The sequence below is a fragment of the Castanea sativa genome, chromosome 1, assembly GCF_040712315.1.
Source record: "Castanea sativa cultivar Marrone di Chiusa Pesio chromosome 1, ASM4071231v1".
Taxonomy (NCBI): Eukaryota; Viridiplantae; Streptophyta; class Magnoliopsida; order Fagales; family Fagaceae; genus Castanea; species Castanea sativa.
This window is the reverse complement of record NC_134013.1, coordinates 19,630,587-19,648,040: the sequence shown is the minus strand read 5'-3', so window position 1 is coordinate 19,648,040 and position 17,454 is coordinate 19,630,587.

The window sequence follows — 17,454 nt, the reverse complement described above, 5'->3', positions numbered from 1 at the left end:
GAAAGAGAGAGAATAAATATATATATATATGTTTATAATTTGTCACATGAAAAAATAACAAAAAAAATGTTTATACATTATAAAAAAACTGTTAAATAAATGCTTATTATTTGTTTTTGGATAACATGAAAACATTATTGATGGAAAATTTTAAAAATGTAAACTGCTATAATAAGAATGACAAAAATAACATATTCAATAATTAATTAAATTTAAAAATTACTTTTTTTTTTAGAAATAATTATAACATGCTGCTAACCCTAAGGATTAAAATTACAAATGAAATACAACAATTCACCAAAACTTAAAGAATGTGATTTGCATTTAGGCTAATTAGTAATTAAAAACACAACAACGTCAATTCTCTTAACGGAGAAAAACAAATTTATGATTTCTGCCTTTGTTATCTTTACTTTTACTACATTCTTAGCTTTATTGAATATAAGTGATGTTGGATGAACTCTTAATCTATAAAGAAAGAGAGAGAGAATATATATATATATATATATGTGTGTGTGTGTGTGTGTGTGTGTGTGTGTGTGTGTAATTTGTCACATGAAAAAATAACAAAAAAAATGTTTATACATTATAAAAAAAACTGTTAAATAAATGTTTATTATTTGTTTTTGGATAACATGAAAGAATTATTGATGGCAAATTTTAAAAATGTAAACTACTATAATAAGAATGACAAAAATAACATATTCAATAATTAATTAAATTTAAAAATAACTCTTTTTTTTTTAGAAATAATTATAACATGCTGCTAACCCTAAGAATTAAAATTACAAATGAACTACAAATATTCACCAAAATTAAAGAATGTGATTTGCATTTTAGGCTAATTAGTAATTAAAAACACAACAACGTCAATTCTCTTAACGGAGAAAAACAAATTTATGATTTCTGCCTTTGTTATCTTTACTTTTACTACATTCTTAGCTTTAATTGAATATAAGTGATGTTGGATGAACTCTTAATCTATAAAGAAAGAGAGCGAATAAATAAATATATATATATATATATGTGTGTGTGTGTGTGTGTGTGTGTGTGTGTGTTTATTATTTGTTTTTGGATAACATGAAAGCATTATTGATGGCAAATTTTAAAAATGTAAACTACTATAATAAGAATGAAAAAAATAACATATTCAAGAATTAATTAAATTTAAAAATAACTCTTTTTTTTTAGAAATAATTATAACATGCTACTAACCCTACAACTCGAACCCTTTCCCCCTAGACCCTAAGCACTTTGTACATGAGAAGGTGCCAATTCAGCTACAAGGCCTTTGGCAACTTAAAAATAACTCTTAAAACTCATACTCCTCATGTAAAAACACTCTTCATAAAAAAATCATCTTAAAAATAAATTTTTTACCGATTACATTTTTTAAAAAACATTTTTAAGGAAGAGAAAGGGGAAATAGTTCTATGAATTTAATGCCAATTTTATCATAAATTTAAGAGTATTTATAATGACTTATGTCACAATAACATGTATTTTTAGAAAGTAATAATTTATAACAACATTCTTCCTCAAATTTTTGATCCTCTATATATATAAACTTAAGTACAGTACCTTAGGTACTGTTCTTTAGGTTCTCCTTTTAAGATTCAATCATGTGGCTATTTCACTAAAAAATACACTTCCATCTAATGAAAAAAAATCTACATGGCAAAATTTTAAAAGAGAAATCTAAGAAACAACATCTAAATACTGAACCTAAGTCTTGCTTTATATATATATATATATATATATATATATATATATATATAAAGAGAGAGAGAGAGAGAGAGAGAGCATGTTCAGCCAAAAGTATCAAGAAGTCATAATTGTTTTTCTACTTAATTCTATCTAAGTTGTATAATCAAAGGATTCAAGAAAACCAAAAAACTTGTTTATTACTATTGGCAAAGCCAAAAGGATTTCAATACCAAAAAAAAAAACTTTGAAAATCCGTCTACCCCTTTTATATTTTTCATGAAAGTTAAAAAAAATCATTGTAAATTTTAACTAATGACCCCTTATATAAATATGTGTGTGTACATTTTAACTAATGACCCTTTTTATCATTGTAAATGACTATTACACTAATGACCACTTATTAGTCTTAGTATTAAATCAGTATTGATGAAGTAGGAATTTGCCTCGTCAGTATGATGGACGACCTGTAAAACCTGATTCACAGAAAATACGCAATAGATAAGGGCACCGATTTAGGGCCTGTCAAGGACTCTCCGATGCTTAAGTTAGCTTATTCTCTTTGGAAAAACTATAATTTGTATAGTAGCTATCTGTTTGTGTCTTTTTACCTGTTTCTCTTAGCTTTATATAGCCTTAGGCTGAGTTAATACTCATAATACCATTATGTTGCAGCTGGGTAATCAATGCTTAATGATTGCAAATTAACTCCAACGTTTTCTGTTTGTAATCGGTCCTTAATTCTGCATTATTAGACGATGGTAACGGTTTTGTGCCATTCATTGCCCGGTCATTGATTGCTGCCTGGAGTTAATGCACATACACTCGTCCATACCTTTACTCATTACTGTCATTGACAGTTTGCGGGTAATGGAAGACCATTCATATGCTACTCGTCAGTTGCCCCCCTTATACGTTTGTCGTCTATCGCCTGGACGAGCTAAGGAATATGGATAGTCTGTTTTGGGCAGAACACTTTGTACGTGCCCCAAGATTCTCGTCCCATCATATTTGCTATGGGGCAACATTTTCATTAGCTAATCGCCACGTTTCATGTTTGTGTTGGCCGCACATATATGTCTTCCTTGAGTTATCCACACATTGAATTCCTTCTTTCTTTTTTTTATCAATAAGCCTTCTCATATTCTTCTTCTTCTTCTTCTTATACATTAAGCTTGGAGTCTGAAACCAAAAGAGAGTTTCTGCACCTTCTGTACGGTAAAACTCATTTTCCTCCCTTAATGGTTGATTTTGATTTTATTAAGAGGGACGCTTTGTCTGTTTTGTTCTTCTTTGCTAGGCTACGGTTTATTTGTGCCTCAAGACTGTGGGGCTCTTAGGCCTATTTTGATTAGCCTTTACCCTCTACTTTGTCAATCTTGAATTGCCCAACATTTGGAGATGACTGCCATAGAGTATCGAGATAGCGACGTTAGGTCCAGCGAGTTAGAAACTGGTTTGTCGTCAAATGGTGAGTCCACAGATAAAGATTTTGAGATTGTAGTTTCAAAACCCCCCATCGTCTTCAAAACCCTCCTCTTCTTCAAAACCCTCTTCTTCTTCTTCAAAAATTCTTTCGTCTTCAATCCCATTTCATTCTCTCTCTGAGTCTTGTCCTTACAAGTTGAGACACTTGAAATTTATTCGCAAGAGGTTTCAATTTCCAAAGGGGTGACTATAAGATTACCTCATCCAAACGAAAAAGCGTGCACCTTTGCTCATGGCGAGGTGAGTTTTTACAAAGCTGCCTTTTTTTGCGGCCTCCATTTTCCTGTTCATCCGTTTATCATGCAACTTCTTTCTACTCTCAATATTGCACCCGGTCAGCTTGTCCCTAATGCATGAAGGACGATTAGTGGTTGTATGTTGATTTGGGTATCTATCCATGATGGGGACATGATTACCTTAAACAAATTTGATTATCTGTACCGTTTAAAACCTTCCACCCTCTATGGGTATTTTGAATTTCTACCTTGGAATAGGGAGTCTAGAATCGTTCGTAGCTTCCCTACTTCCTTTCGTGACTGGAAATTACTATATTTCTTCATTTCTAAATCTGGATGGGAAACCATGTCTGACAACCTGTGGGGTGAAGTCCCGTGGTTGCTACAGAAATGGGAAATTTATTCTTTTGGTGCGTCTCTCTTGCCTCTTCATTAAACTGGTTGTTTTAAGTTTGCTATCCTTCTGATCTTCTTCTTTTTTTTTGTGCAATTGTTGATCATCCTTTGTTGGAGGAACGCTACCAAGGACGAATTAAGGCTGCCTTTGAGTTTGCACTCACAGTTGACGATTTCGACGAGCTGTTTGATCCTTGTCACTTGTATGAGTGTTGCCTCAGACCTGAGCCTTCTGCGTCCGCCTTAGGGAAAATAGCCTAGGAAGAGAAGAGTAGGTTTTTAATTCTTCATCTTTTCCTGTCTTCCCTTCTAGATTTTTTCCCTACTAACCTTCTTCTTACAGGAATGACCACTAGGTATAACAAAGACAAGTATGCCCGTGTTAAGAGCTTGAAGAATGAACCCCTATCTCACATTACCCCCGGATCAAAGAAACGCAAGCTGGATGAAGAGAAGGGCGAGACTTCTACTCCCCTGTCCCTCTTTGGTACTCTGTCCTCTCCTACACCTTCTCTCGAGATGATGACCTTCAATCCTCCATTTACACACTCTAAAGGGAAGGCCAAGGTTGGCAACAGTGTTTGGGATGACCCTGCTACTGCCCTTGGACGAGCTCATAATGTCATTACTGACAACGAGCTTAAGGGTCTCTCATCTATCCCTTCTCACGAATTCGTTAGCTGCCATATTCATAAACTAGTGCAGGTATTTTACTTAACATTTCTTCATTACGTCGTTAAGTGTTTACACCTATTAAGCATTGCTAACCTTTCTTTTCTCTTTTCAAGTTCTTGGTGAGTCCTTTCGCCTGATGATGGACTACTTGAACATCGAGGAGAAGGTAGCAATGGCTAACTCCAAAGTTGATTCTATTGAGGCCAAAAGCTCAAGGTTGAGGAAGGATCTAATTGAAGCTATGAACCAATCGACCAAGGCCAAGGAGAAGATGAAAGACTTAAAAGAAGTACTGAAGGTTGAAAAAAAGCTCGTCATTCAGAAAGACGAAGAAGTACAAGTTGCCCTCCTAAGAACAGACAAGGAACGTGAGAAGGTAATTGCCAGGTTCATGTAGCAGACTTTTCAAATCTGGATTTTGAAGCTATTGATACTGAGATCCTTGCTGACGAGGCAAATGAGAAGGAAGACAAGACCATTGCTGAAGCTACTAATGCTGTTGAAGGTGAAGTTGCTACAGGAGAAGCTACTAACGAGGCTCAGACAGCAGTGGGCCACATTGAGGAGATCGTCAGTGCTCCTTGAAGTTGACATCTAAGTCACTTTTTTTTTGTTCCATTTTAAAGACAATGGTTGCCTCCTGCTTTGAGGCTTTTAATTTAGAAACAATGGATGCCTCTTGATTTTGAGGCTTTTATTTTAGAAACAATGCATTTATTTCGAACTTTAAAGATCTTCTGCTTATGATTCATGCTTGCTCTTTTATTACCCTGCTTAGGAATTTAACTCGTGACTTGTGTTTCCACCATGTTCTGTGGTTTCAACTCGTCACTAGAGTATCACCGTGTTTATGATTTTTACTCTACTTCGTGATTTTAACTTACTTTGTAAGTTTTCACCACGTTTTGAGTTTTTATCGTATGTCGTGATTTAACTCATCTTGCGAGTCTCTACCACATTTATAATTTTAACTCGTGATTTTAACTCATCTTGTGAGTCTTTACCACATTTATGATTTTAACTCGTCATTCTGAGTTTTTACCATATTTTGTGATTTTGACTCTTCTTTTGAGTTTTTATCACACTTATGATTTTCACTCGTCATTCAAGCTTTTACCATTTGTGTTCTTATCACGTTTGTGGTTTGAACTTGTTGCTAGATTTCAGATACTTCATTTTCTTCTTTGAACTTAGGTTTGACACTTTGCCAAGCTTTTATTGAAAAAAGGAATGGCTGAACAAGCCTAATTATTTCATGCATTCCTCATATACGAGGGAATTACAAGGAAACAGAAAACTGAAAATAGCTTTATCAAAATACTTGAAGGAAAAGAAATACTTACAAAAACAATTAAATCTCGCTTATCTGGTGTGTCGTCAGGCAAGGTGCTCTTATAAACAAAGCTTATTAGACCAGGCAATAGCTTTTATTGGTAGTACTTCTTGAGATGTTCCACATTCCAAGGATGAGGAAGTGGATTGCCCTCCAAATCCTTCAAATAATAGCTTCCTTGTCTGGAGTAACGGATGACCTTGTATGGGCCCCGCAAGTAGGCCTTAACTTCCCTTGCGCTGGATCCTTTGTAGCTTGTGAGACTTTTCGCAGCACCATGCCGTCAAGGTTGAACCTTCTGAGTTTTACACTCTGATTATAGTACTTCTGCATTTTTTGTTGGTACCGAGCCATTCTCAAGGCTACCTCGTCTCTGACTTCAACCAAAAAATCCAAGCTCAACCTTAGCTCATCATTGTACCTTCGTCGTAATGAGCTTGCCTAAGACTAGAGACTTCCATCTCGGCTGGGACAACCACTTCAATGCCAAAGGCCAACTTGAATGGAGTCTCTCCTGTTGGTGTTCTCGTTGTCGTCCTGTAAGCCCATAATACCCCAGGAAACTCTTTAGGCCATGCACCCTTTGCCCCCTCCAATCGAGCTTTGATGAGTTTAAGCAAAGTACGATTTGTTACTTCTATTTGTCCATAAGCTTGTGGATGCCCAAGTGACAAATAGTGATTTTGTATCCCTAGATTTGCGCAAAATTCTTTGAATTTTCGACTATCGAACTGACGACCTTTATCAAATGTGATCGTCCTAGGGATCCCAAAGCTACAAACGATGTTCTTCCAAACGAAGGTCTGTATCTTGTCTTCGGTGATTACTACTAGTGGTTCTGCTTCAACCCGATTGGTGAAGTAATCAATGGCTATGAACAAAAACTTCACTTGCCTTTTTCCTAAAAGGAGTGGACTGACGATGTCTATTCGCCATGTAGAAAATGGTCAGGGCAAAGAGATGCTCATCAGTAATTCCCCAAGTATACGTTGCACATTGCCGAACCGTTGACATTTATCACATTTCTTCACAAATTCAACTGCATCCTTTTGCATAGTTGGCAAAAAGTAGCCTGCCCTAATCGCCCTTCCCACCAAGGACCGAGGCTTGAAATGGTTACCACAGACACCTTCGTGTATTTCTTGTAGCACACATGTCACTTCGTCAAGGGCGAAGCACTTTAGGTGCGACATCAAGAATCCTCTTTTGTAAAGTTCTTCGTTCAAAACAGTGAACCTTATTGATCAGACTCTGACCTTCTTTGCCTCTGATGAGTCAGATGGGAGTTGGTCATCTTTAATGTAGGATATGATTGGTTCCATCCAGTTACTTTGTTGCTAGATCGAAAGGGCCTACAATCCTTCAATACTGGGGATTGTCTGAACCTCCATGAGCAAGCCTTCCATCGTTGAAACATCTTCGGTTGAGGCAAGTCTTGCAACCTTGTCAGCAGTTGAGTTTTCTTCTCTAGGGATTAGCTCGAGTTTAACGCTATCAAACTCGTCCATGAGTTGGCTTGTGAGCTGTAGGTATTTCTTCATTTTTCCCTCCTTTGCTTCATATTCATTGGTTATTTGTCCAACAATTAGCTTGGAATCAGACCTCAATCTCAAATTCTTTACTCCCAAGGCTCTTGCAACCTTCAAGCTAGCAAGGACTGCCTCATACTCTGCTTCATTGTTTGTTGTTGAAAATTGGAGTTGAACCCCATATTTGAGGACGTCATTCTCTGGTGATGTCATTACAACACCGGCGCCTTCGAGCCCTGCTACAGATGAGCCATTTGAGCAAACTGTCCATTACTCTGCTTCCTGATCAAAGTCTGGAAAAGTAAATTCCGCAATAAAATCTGCTAAAGCTTGTGCCTCGATTGTTGTTCTTGGCCTATACTCAATGGCAAACTGGCTTAGCTCAACTGCCCATCAGACCATACAGCCTGTAGAATTTGGTTTGTTCATTACTTTTCAGATTGATTGGTCTGTCATAACTTCGATGGATGAGCCTGGAAGTATGGACAAAGCTTTCTTGAAGCCACAATTAATGAGACGACCATCCTCTCCATGTGTGGATACTTTGCTTCAGCACCCTAAAAAGCCTGACTGGTGTAATACATTGGCCTTTGTATCTTAGATTTATTGCTGATCAAAGCGGAATGGACGGCTACTGGTGAAATAGCCAAGTATAAAAACAGATCTTCTCCTTCTATTGACGGGCTTAATAATGGAGGCTTGGACAGATACTCCTTGAGGCTCTGAAATGCTGCCTCACACTCGTCCATCCACCAAAAAGCCTTTTTAAGAAATTTAAAGAAGGGAAGACACTTGTCAGTGGCCTTCAAGACAAACCTGTTTAATGCTGCTACTCGCCCTGTCAGTCTTTGCACCTCCTTGACTGTCTTGGGAGAAACAATGTCAAGTATGGCTCTGACCTTCTCCAGATTTGTCTCAATTCCTTGCTAAGATACCATGAAGCCTAGGAATTTTTCTAATGAGACTCCAAATAGGCACTTCGTAGGATTAAGCTTCATCCTATACCCTCTCAAGGTATCGAACGCCTCTTGAAGGTCTGCAAAATGGGTTTTAGCTACCCTGCTTTTTAAAAGCATATAGTCTACATAGACTTCCATGTTCCTTTCTATCTGCTTGCTAAACATCTAATTCACCAATCTTTGATAGGTGGCACCTGCGTTCTTCAGCCCAAACAGCATGACTTTGTAGCAATATAAGCAAAGGCTAGTGACAAACACAGTTTTCTCCTGATCTTCTTCCTTTATAAGTGTAGACACTCGAATTTGCACCCATGATTTAATTAAGGAAGATGACTGGAGTGACCATCCATGTACCCAAAAAAAAAACCATTCTTGCATTACATGCATCATTTTGCTCTTACATTACATGCATCATTTTGCTCTTGCATCACATGCATCAATTTATTCTTGCATTGCATGCATCAGTCTATTCATTGCATATCATAACAATGATTTTGAGATTTTAACGGTCGCAATGATTTGTCCGGTTTCTAAATCGAACCATCAAATCAAATGATATCGCATGATCAATTTTGTACAGTCCATATGCATTGTGTCTAGGTAGAATCGACTACACATGATTAATTTAAATTAATTCTAATTGGCTGAACAATTAAAATTAATTAAATAATTTTGTGATTGGTTAATAATTAGTGTTTAAAGTAGGGTTGCATGCATAGGAATAAAAGAGATGACTGGATAACAATGAAATTATGGATAATTTGAACTTTATCAAAATTTATTTTAAGGGATTTATCCACAAGATAATTGTTCGAGTTAATTGTTCTTAAAAAGCCTGAATTATCTAAAAAAGAGATAAAAAAATCATGGACAAAGGATGAAAACACGTCTAGATACAAGAATTGGTAAAAAAAAACCCTAGAATGAGAGTCCAAATAGCACCCGAACACGAAAGTGCGTTTTACATCCAAGAGCCAATTCGGCACTTTTGGAGTGCCAAACGGCACTTTAAAAGTACCAAATTGGCATCATGTGGGCTTCGGCCCAACGGCCTTTGGATAACAATAAGACACACCATTTTTGACCTTTTCGCAAAAGGATGAGTCTAGATTCACAACCTAATCGTCTGTACCTAGTTTTTAGAGATTTTTTGGCCTCTATAAATAGAGTCCGGGTCTCATAATTCAACATTTTTTTGACGCTTTGAGAGGCATACGTTTTGAGACTCTCAAATTGTTGATCCTAGCTAATCCTATCTGAGATTTGCTACAAGAATTAGGATTTTTAGATTTCAAAGATAATTGAATAAGTTTTTTGAACCCTAAAACATCCTCTCAAGTAGAAGTGTACTCATGCAATAAGTTGTTTTCTAACCCTTTTGTTTTTATGTTTCTATTATCATGATGATGCATGTTTCAAATATTCATATTTTGATTTGTTAATTTAGATTGTGTAAATATACTCTTGATTTTTTTATTGTTACTATAATATGTTTCTTAGTTTTAAAGATCTGCGTGTATTTAACTCTTTTTCTTCAAAATAAAACGGATCTACATCTTCCTTAGATGTAGATCTGAATTTTTCTTTAAACTTAATTTGTTGGGGTCCTTACATTTTTTAGTATTGGTAACATTTATGTGAAAGTATATATGTATATGCATATATTTATATTTTATACCCAATACTAGTTTTTAATATTTTTAACTAATAATATTGTTTAATAGAATAATCTACTAGATTATTGACAATGTCAATAATGTAGTATTGACATTGTCAATAATATATTAGATTATTCTATAAGACAATATTATTAGTTCAATTTGACAATGCATAAATTAATTAGATGATTCATATAAGTACCAACCTTGTAGAGAATATTATTATATCATGCAGATCATGTGCAAAAAATAAAAATAACCTCCTCTCATTATATCTCACACGTGCTTTTACTTTTTTTTTTCTTTTTTAAATGCTTTGTTCTTCAAGCCAAACCCACAAAAAATCACTAAAGATATGTTTGGTAGACTATAATAGGTACTGTAATGTAATAGTTATTCATATGGTTTAGTTATTCTTTAGTTTGATTATGTTTTTATTACAAGGAGTAATCATTTCTTATGAATAACTATTCTTCAAAATGAGGAATAAATATTCCTCTTTAAAAAATTGTAAATCTGAATTTTTCTTTAGATGTAAATCTGAATTTTTCTTTAAACAAAATGGATCTGCATCTTCATTAGATGTAGATCTGAATTTTTTTCTTAAAACAAAAAAGGATTTTTGTATCTTCTTTAGATACAGATCAGATTTTTTAATGCATGCAGATTTTTGAAATAAAGAAAGAGATCATGTATTGTTGTTTGTCTTGTTTGGTCTATGTAGCATAACATTGTTTTATGAATGAGATCCCCTCCATAAAAAAAAATAATAATAAAAAATAAAACTTTTTCAAATATAAAAACATATTTGATTTTTTTGTTATATAAAAAACCATTTTTTTATCATCACAAAACATATCTGATCTTTTAAAAAACTCAAAACCATTTTTTATCTCCAAAAAAAAACAGATCTAAATGAGGATACAGGTCTAAATAGATCTAACCATTAAAACGTATCTAATTTTTTTTTTTTTTTAAAAAGAGAGGATACATTCATAAATGAATTTGTGTAATTTAATTTCACACGCTCAACATATTATTCATGACATGCATAAAATGGTACATTGGTCACAAGAGTCTGAAAGGCCAGACTCTATCTGGGCAAAATGGGTGTCTAACACCTTCTCATTTCGTAACCTAGCCTCCGGATTCAGGTCTTTGGTTAAGTAGATCTAACTTTATCTTTGCTTGTTATTTTGGGTAGATTGTAACTAGGACAAAAAGTCATGTATATTTGGTAGACTATAACTAAGACCCAAAGTCATGTAATGTTCAAATTTTCAAACATGTATTTTTTTTTATTCAATCAATGAGAATGGAACATTCAGTCATGTAAATTTGTATTTAGTTTTTCTTATTTTTTATACATAAAAAATAAGTGGCGACTCCACATCACTAACTTTAAAAAGAGAGGTGCCCTAAAAAGCGCACAAAAAATCTCTCTTTTTTGAAAGGCTACTCAATTTTGAGATCTCTCACAATTAGGATTTTGGTTATAACCTAAAAAAGCATCCATGAAGATTAGTAGTTCGTGACCTGCCGTTGAGTCAACAAGATGGTCAATTCTAGGAAGGGGAAAACTGTCTTTGGGACATGTATTGTTCAAATCAGTGAAATCCACACACATTCTCCATTTTCCATTTTCCATTGGACTTCTTTACCATAACAACGTTTGCAAGTCATTTTGGATAGTAGACTCCCCTAATGAATCCAGCAGTTAAAAGGTTTTCCACCTCTTCCATGATTGCTTTATTTCACACTGAAGCAAATACTCATCTCTTCTGTTGAACGGGCTTCTTTGTTGGGTCGACGTTAAGATTGTGCTTATCACTTGTCTGTCAATTCCTAGCATGTCCTCATGACTCCATGAAAAGACATCCAAGTTCTTTTTCAAGAACTTCACCAATTCATCCTTCAAGGTATGTTGAAGCTCCTTTCTTACCGTGGTGGTTTTGGATGGATCTCCCACTACTAGCACCACAGTTTCTGCCTCCTCCATGGGTTTAGGTGGTTCTTCTTCTATCATCCAAGTGTGATTTTCCCTACATGCCAAGACCACTTGGTAACATTCTCGAGCCAAAAGTTGGTCCCCTATGATCTCTCCAGTTCTGTGGGGGGTCGGGAATTTCACTTTCGAGCAATACATGGAAGTTACCGCCTTAAGACGATTAAGGGTTGGTCGCCCAAGAATCACATTGTAAGAAGAAGGGCAGGGTAGGTCCCTACTGTAATCTATAATGAGCCCTTTGGATAAACTCGGTCTCCACTGAAGCTAACTAACGGAGACTAGAAAGGCTTGAGGCGTTTCGGATCTAACTTCATCTACTGGAAGACCGTCATATACATCACATCTGTCGAGCTCCCATTGTCCACCAACACTCTTTGGGTGTTGTATCCCTCAATGGCTAGCATAATGACTAGAGGATCATCATGGGACTACCTGATCCCCTTCACATCTTGCTCGAAAAATACAATGTCGTCATTCCTAGTGCGACAATGTTTTGCTGTTGGGTGCTTGACATGGGCACTGTTCACCTGCCTTTGCACCGCCTTCCTCAGGGACTTGTATGATCCTCTAACGACTAGTCCTCCAATGATCATCCTTATCTCTCCTACGATAGGTTTGAGATTATCTTGATCTTCCTCTCTTTAGTCGTCAGTAGATTTCTCCTATGTTCGCTAGCAAGCTTGATAGTCTTTCTTAACAAACTTTTGGAGCTTCCCCCTTTGGATCAACTCCTCTATCTGTTCTTCCAAATTCTTGCATTCAGTTGTATAATGACTATGGTCCTTATGGAAGCGGCAATACTTCTTCAGATATCTTCGCTTTCAGGACGAACTCAATGGTTTAGGCCATTTCAAGGCAGGGTCGTCCTTTATCTGCATGAGAATCTTGTCTACAGGCATTACCTTGTATGATCCTCCAATGAGTAGTCCTCCAGTGATCGTCCTTATCTCTCCTACGATAGGTTTGAGATTATCTCAATCTTCCTCTCTTTGGTCGCCAGTAGATTTCTCCTTTGTTCGCTAGCAAGCTTGATAGTCTTTCTTAACAAACTTTTGGAGCTTCCCCCTTTGGATCAACTCCTCTATCTGTTCCTTCAAATTCCTGCATTCAGTTGTATAATGACCATGGTCCTTATGGAAGCGGTAGTACTTCTTCGGATCTCTTCGCTTTGAGGACAAACTTAATGGTTTAGGCCATTTCAAGGCAGGTTTGTCCTTTATCTACATGAGAATCTTGTCTACAGGCATTACTAAAGGGGTGAAATTCAGTTTCTTTTTTGATGATGTCTCTAGACTACTTTTGCTAGTCTTAGCTTCCGTAAGACTATCTTTGCGCTCCTTTTTGCTTTGGGACTTTGCACCCTCGTCTTTCTTTCGTTTGCCCATCAATCCCTTTGCCATCAGCATGTCTTCCCCATTCATGTATTTTTGTGCTTTAAACAACAAATCTGTCATCGAGGTCGGTGGAGTTTTCCCTAAGGAGAAAACAAGGTCAAGATTGATCAGCCCTGCCTGGAAGGTCGTCATTATCACTTGCTCGTTAGCCTCATCAATTTTTAGGACTGCTTTGTTGAATCGCTTCACATACTCCCTCAAGGTATCTCCCTCTTGTTGCCTTATAGTTAGCAGGTAGGAAGTGGGCCTCTTATAGCATTGGCCTCCAATGAGGTGACAGACAAAGGATTCGCTTAGCTGGTGAAAGTTGGCAATAAACGCTACAGGTAGCTTACTGAACCATACCCGTGCTACTCCCCTAAGCGTTGCTAGGACTATCCTACAAATAACTTCATCTGAGGTCTTCTGGAGACTCAGAATCGTCTTGAATGCGCCTATGTGGTCCAGAATGTCCTTAGTGCCATCGTAGACCTCTAGCTGAGGGAGATGAATTTAGGAGGCAATGCGCACTCTAGAACACTAACTGTGAAAGGTGAGTCAGTCCTCTTGATCATGTCATCCAGGTTTATTGCAGTTTTTCCCTTCATGGCGATTTTGACCTCATTCAACTCCTTTCTCATGTTTTTCATCATTTGGTCACTACCACGAGTTGACTGCACGATATGTTTGAAGTATCCCTTCTGCTATTCTCTGGACTATGGGCCTCGTCATCATTGTCATTGTGATTGCGTCGAGACTGCGACATAGTCAGAGTCCCAAGGCGCGCCTTTCGCTTCAATTCTTCATTTTGTTTCATCAATTCTTGCACGTTAGCAATGAGTGCTTGAATCTGTTGAGCCATTACGGTTGGGTCCGTAGGGGGTGATGAAGTGGAAGTGTCCATATGTCTCGAGGAACTTTGTTGGTAGAGATGCGATGACTTGCTTGAGGAAATCACAACTCAATCACTCCCCACAATCGACGCCAAACTGATGAAGCAGGAATTTGCCTCATCAATATGCCCCTTGTCAGTATGATGGACGACTTGTAAAACCTGATTCACAAAATACACTCAATAGACAAGGGCACCAGTTTAGGGCCTGCCAAGGACATTCCAATGCTTAAGTTAGCTTATTCTCACTGGAAAAACTGTAATTTGTATAACAGTTGTGTGTTCATGTCTTTTTACCTGTTTCTCTTGGCTTTATATAGCCTTAGGCTGAGTTAATACTCATAATACCGTTATGTTGCAGCTGGGTAATCAATGCTCAATGATTGCAAATTAACTCTAACGTTTTCTGTTTGTAACCAGTCCTTACTTCTGCATTATTGGACGATGATAACGATTATGTGCCATTCATTGCTCAATCATTGATTGCTACCTGGAGTTAATGCACAGACGCTCGTCCATACCCTTACTCGTCACTGTCACTGACGATTTGCGGGTAATGGACAACCGTTCATATGGTACTAGTCAAGTATTAAATCATACATAGCTTATTATGTCAAACCATACTGAAGGTACATGATCCTAAAAATAAATTTTTACATAAATGACTAATTTATCATTATATATATATATATATATATATATAGGAGAAAACTTATGTACAGTATCTTAGGTGCTATTTCTTAGGTTCTCCTTTTAAAATTCTGTCATGTGACCACTTAACTAAAAAGTACACTTTCATCTCATGAGAAAAAAGCCACATGGCAGAATCATAAGAGAAGAACTTAAAGAACAGCACCTAAGTACTATACCCAAGTCTTGCCCATATATATATATAGGGTCCATTTGGATAGAACTTATTTTGCTGAAACTGAAAACTGAAAATATTGTAACAAAATAATTTTTATATGTGTGAATAGTTTTGTGAACCTATTTTTAATGAAAAATTTGTTAAAAAGTGAAATTTGTGGGACTCGTGAACAGTGCATTTGTGCACTATTTATGACTGAAAAGTCAATATATGCTGCTGGGTAAAAAAAAAAAAAGCAAAAACGCGACGTAGACGCACAAACGCGAATCCAAACGCCCTCATAACAATGGAATGGAACTCTAAGTCAATAAAGAATTAAAATATGTTTATAATTTTGCACTTAGCAAAATTATAAAATAAAATAAAAGGTTTATACATTTTTTTTTTAAATAAGTGTTAAACACATTTTTGTAGATTTGTTTTTGGATATGTTGACACATTAATGGAAGCGAATTTTTAGAAGTAAACTTATTATATTAAATACTATTATATGAAAGACAAAAATAACATATTCGTTAATTAGTTCAATTGAAAAATAACTCTTAAAACGCATATCCCAAATCCCAATCACCTTAGAAATTAAAATTTCACTTAATACATTTTTAAAAATTTTTTTTTATAGAGAGTTTCAACTTATGGCATTCACTTTTGATAATAGTTTTTTATCATCAAACCAAGACACCAATCAGTTTTTGGTGTAGGTGGAGATTGAACCTTAAATCTTTTATTCAACCTTTAGAGACTTTACCAGATGAACTAACTGGAACCCACAATTTTTAAACGTTTTTAAGAAAGAGAAAAAGGAACAATCATATGAATTTAATGTCATTATCATAAATTTAAGAATATTTATAATAACTCATGTCACAACAACATGTATTTTTGGAAACATTATATGTTACTTTTTTTATATATAGATATATATATATATATATATATATATATATATATATATATATATTTTGTGTTGAGAATCTTATATACAGAGAATAGTAAGCCTAAAGTATAGAGATATTATTAATGTTCTTCTAGTGATAGCTTCCAAAACAATACCAATTGGCATGAGTCTCCACCACCATTCGCTTGATGTCTTTGGTTCGATTGGCAAATTTATGGAATATAAAAAGTCCAACTGACACATAAACACTTCTAATTTAATCTAAATAAATTTTTGACAAGTCTCAAGTTATTTAAGATACTCTCCCATTTATATCCTCCAATTCCCTCCCAATTTTTTAGCCAGATGTGAGATATGTATCATTTATTTGATTTTTCGTGGTTTATATGCATTTTTTTTAAGTCCATGTCTCTTATATCTAATTTGAAAATCCTTCGTCTTCTATATTTAGCTCACCTTGAACATTGATTTTTTCAATTTTATAATTTTGCACGCAATCAAACACATGTATTTGTATAAATAATTTGGGTAAAAACTTAACCAATCTAGGTCCTAATAAGTCACTTTGTCAGTAAGCAAGCATCTCAATTCTCAGCTAACTAATGTACATGGATGTCGGTGCTATCGCTTGTTTGCCAATGAAGTTTCTACTTTCTAGGTGAATGTACATGTACATTGTGCTATAGAGTATACTATAGACCAAGATCAAAACCTACTTTCGTCATGTTTGAAGTCATTTATGTATGTGGGAGAATCACCCATGTAGCTTCAAAATAATATGTCAATCCCTTCAATGAGTTGCTTCAAATACATCTTCAAGGTATTTGTGCACGGGCTTGTGCATTGACCAGCCAGGGATAGACATGTGGACATTAGGCATTCAATTCGGTTCCTGTTTTTTTTTTTTTAATGTTGTGAATAACCATAATTTGACAATGTTTTTTTTTTTTTTTTCAGTTTCATTAATGAAGTGAAAAACCATACTTTTGACAATGCTTTTTTTTCTTTCGTTCAAATCGGCAGGCAGGTAGGCAGGCTTGATCATTTAGATTGGTTGGCCACGAGTCTAGCAGGCCTGATCTTTTAAATTAGTTGGTCAGCTCAACTAGTTAGCATCTCTTAATATTTTCAATAAAAATATTCAAAATTCAAATTAAGGAAACGCATAATTATGTTACAAATAATAAGAAATGCACAAAATTTGACCAAGAGTTTTTTAAGTCATTTGGTTATTACCTTCTAATATTTATAATAGAAATATTTAAGTCTTTTACGTCAACTGCTTGGCTAAGAGTCTTGTGCACAGTTCATTTAAGATTGAAGCTCACCCGGCTGCCACCATAACTCTCGTCACTTCCCTTTTTCCCTCACATTCTTCGAATCTTTTTTTTTTTTTTTTTTGAATTTCACATCCTTCGAATCTTAAATGATCTTATA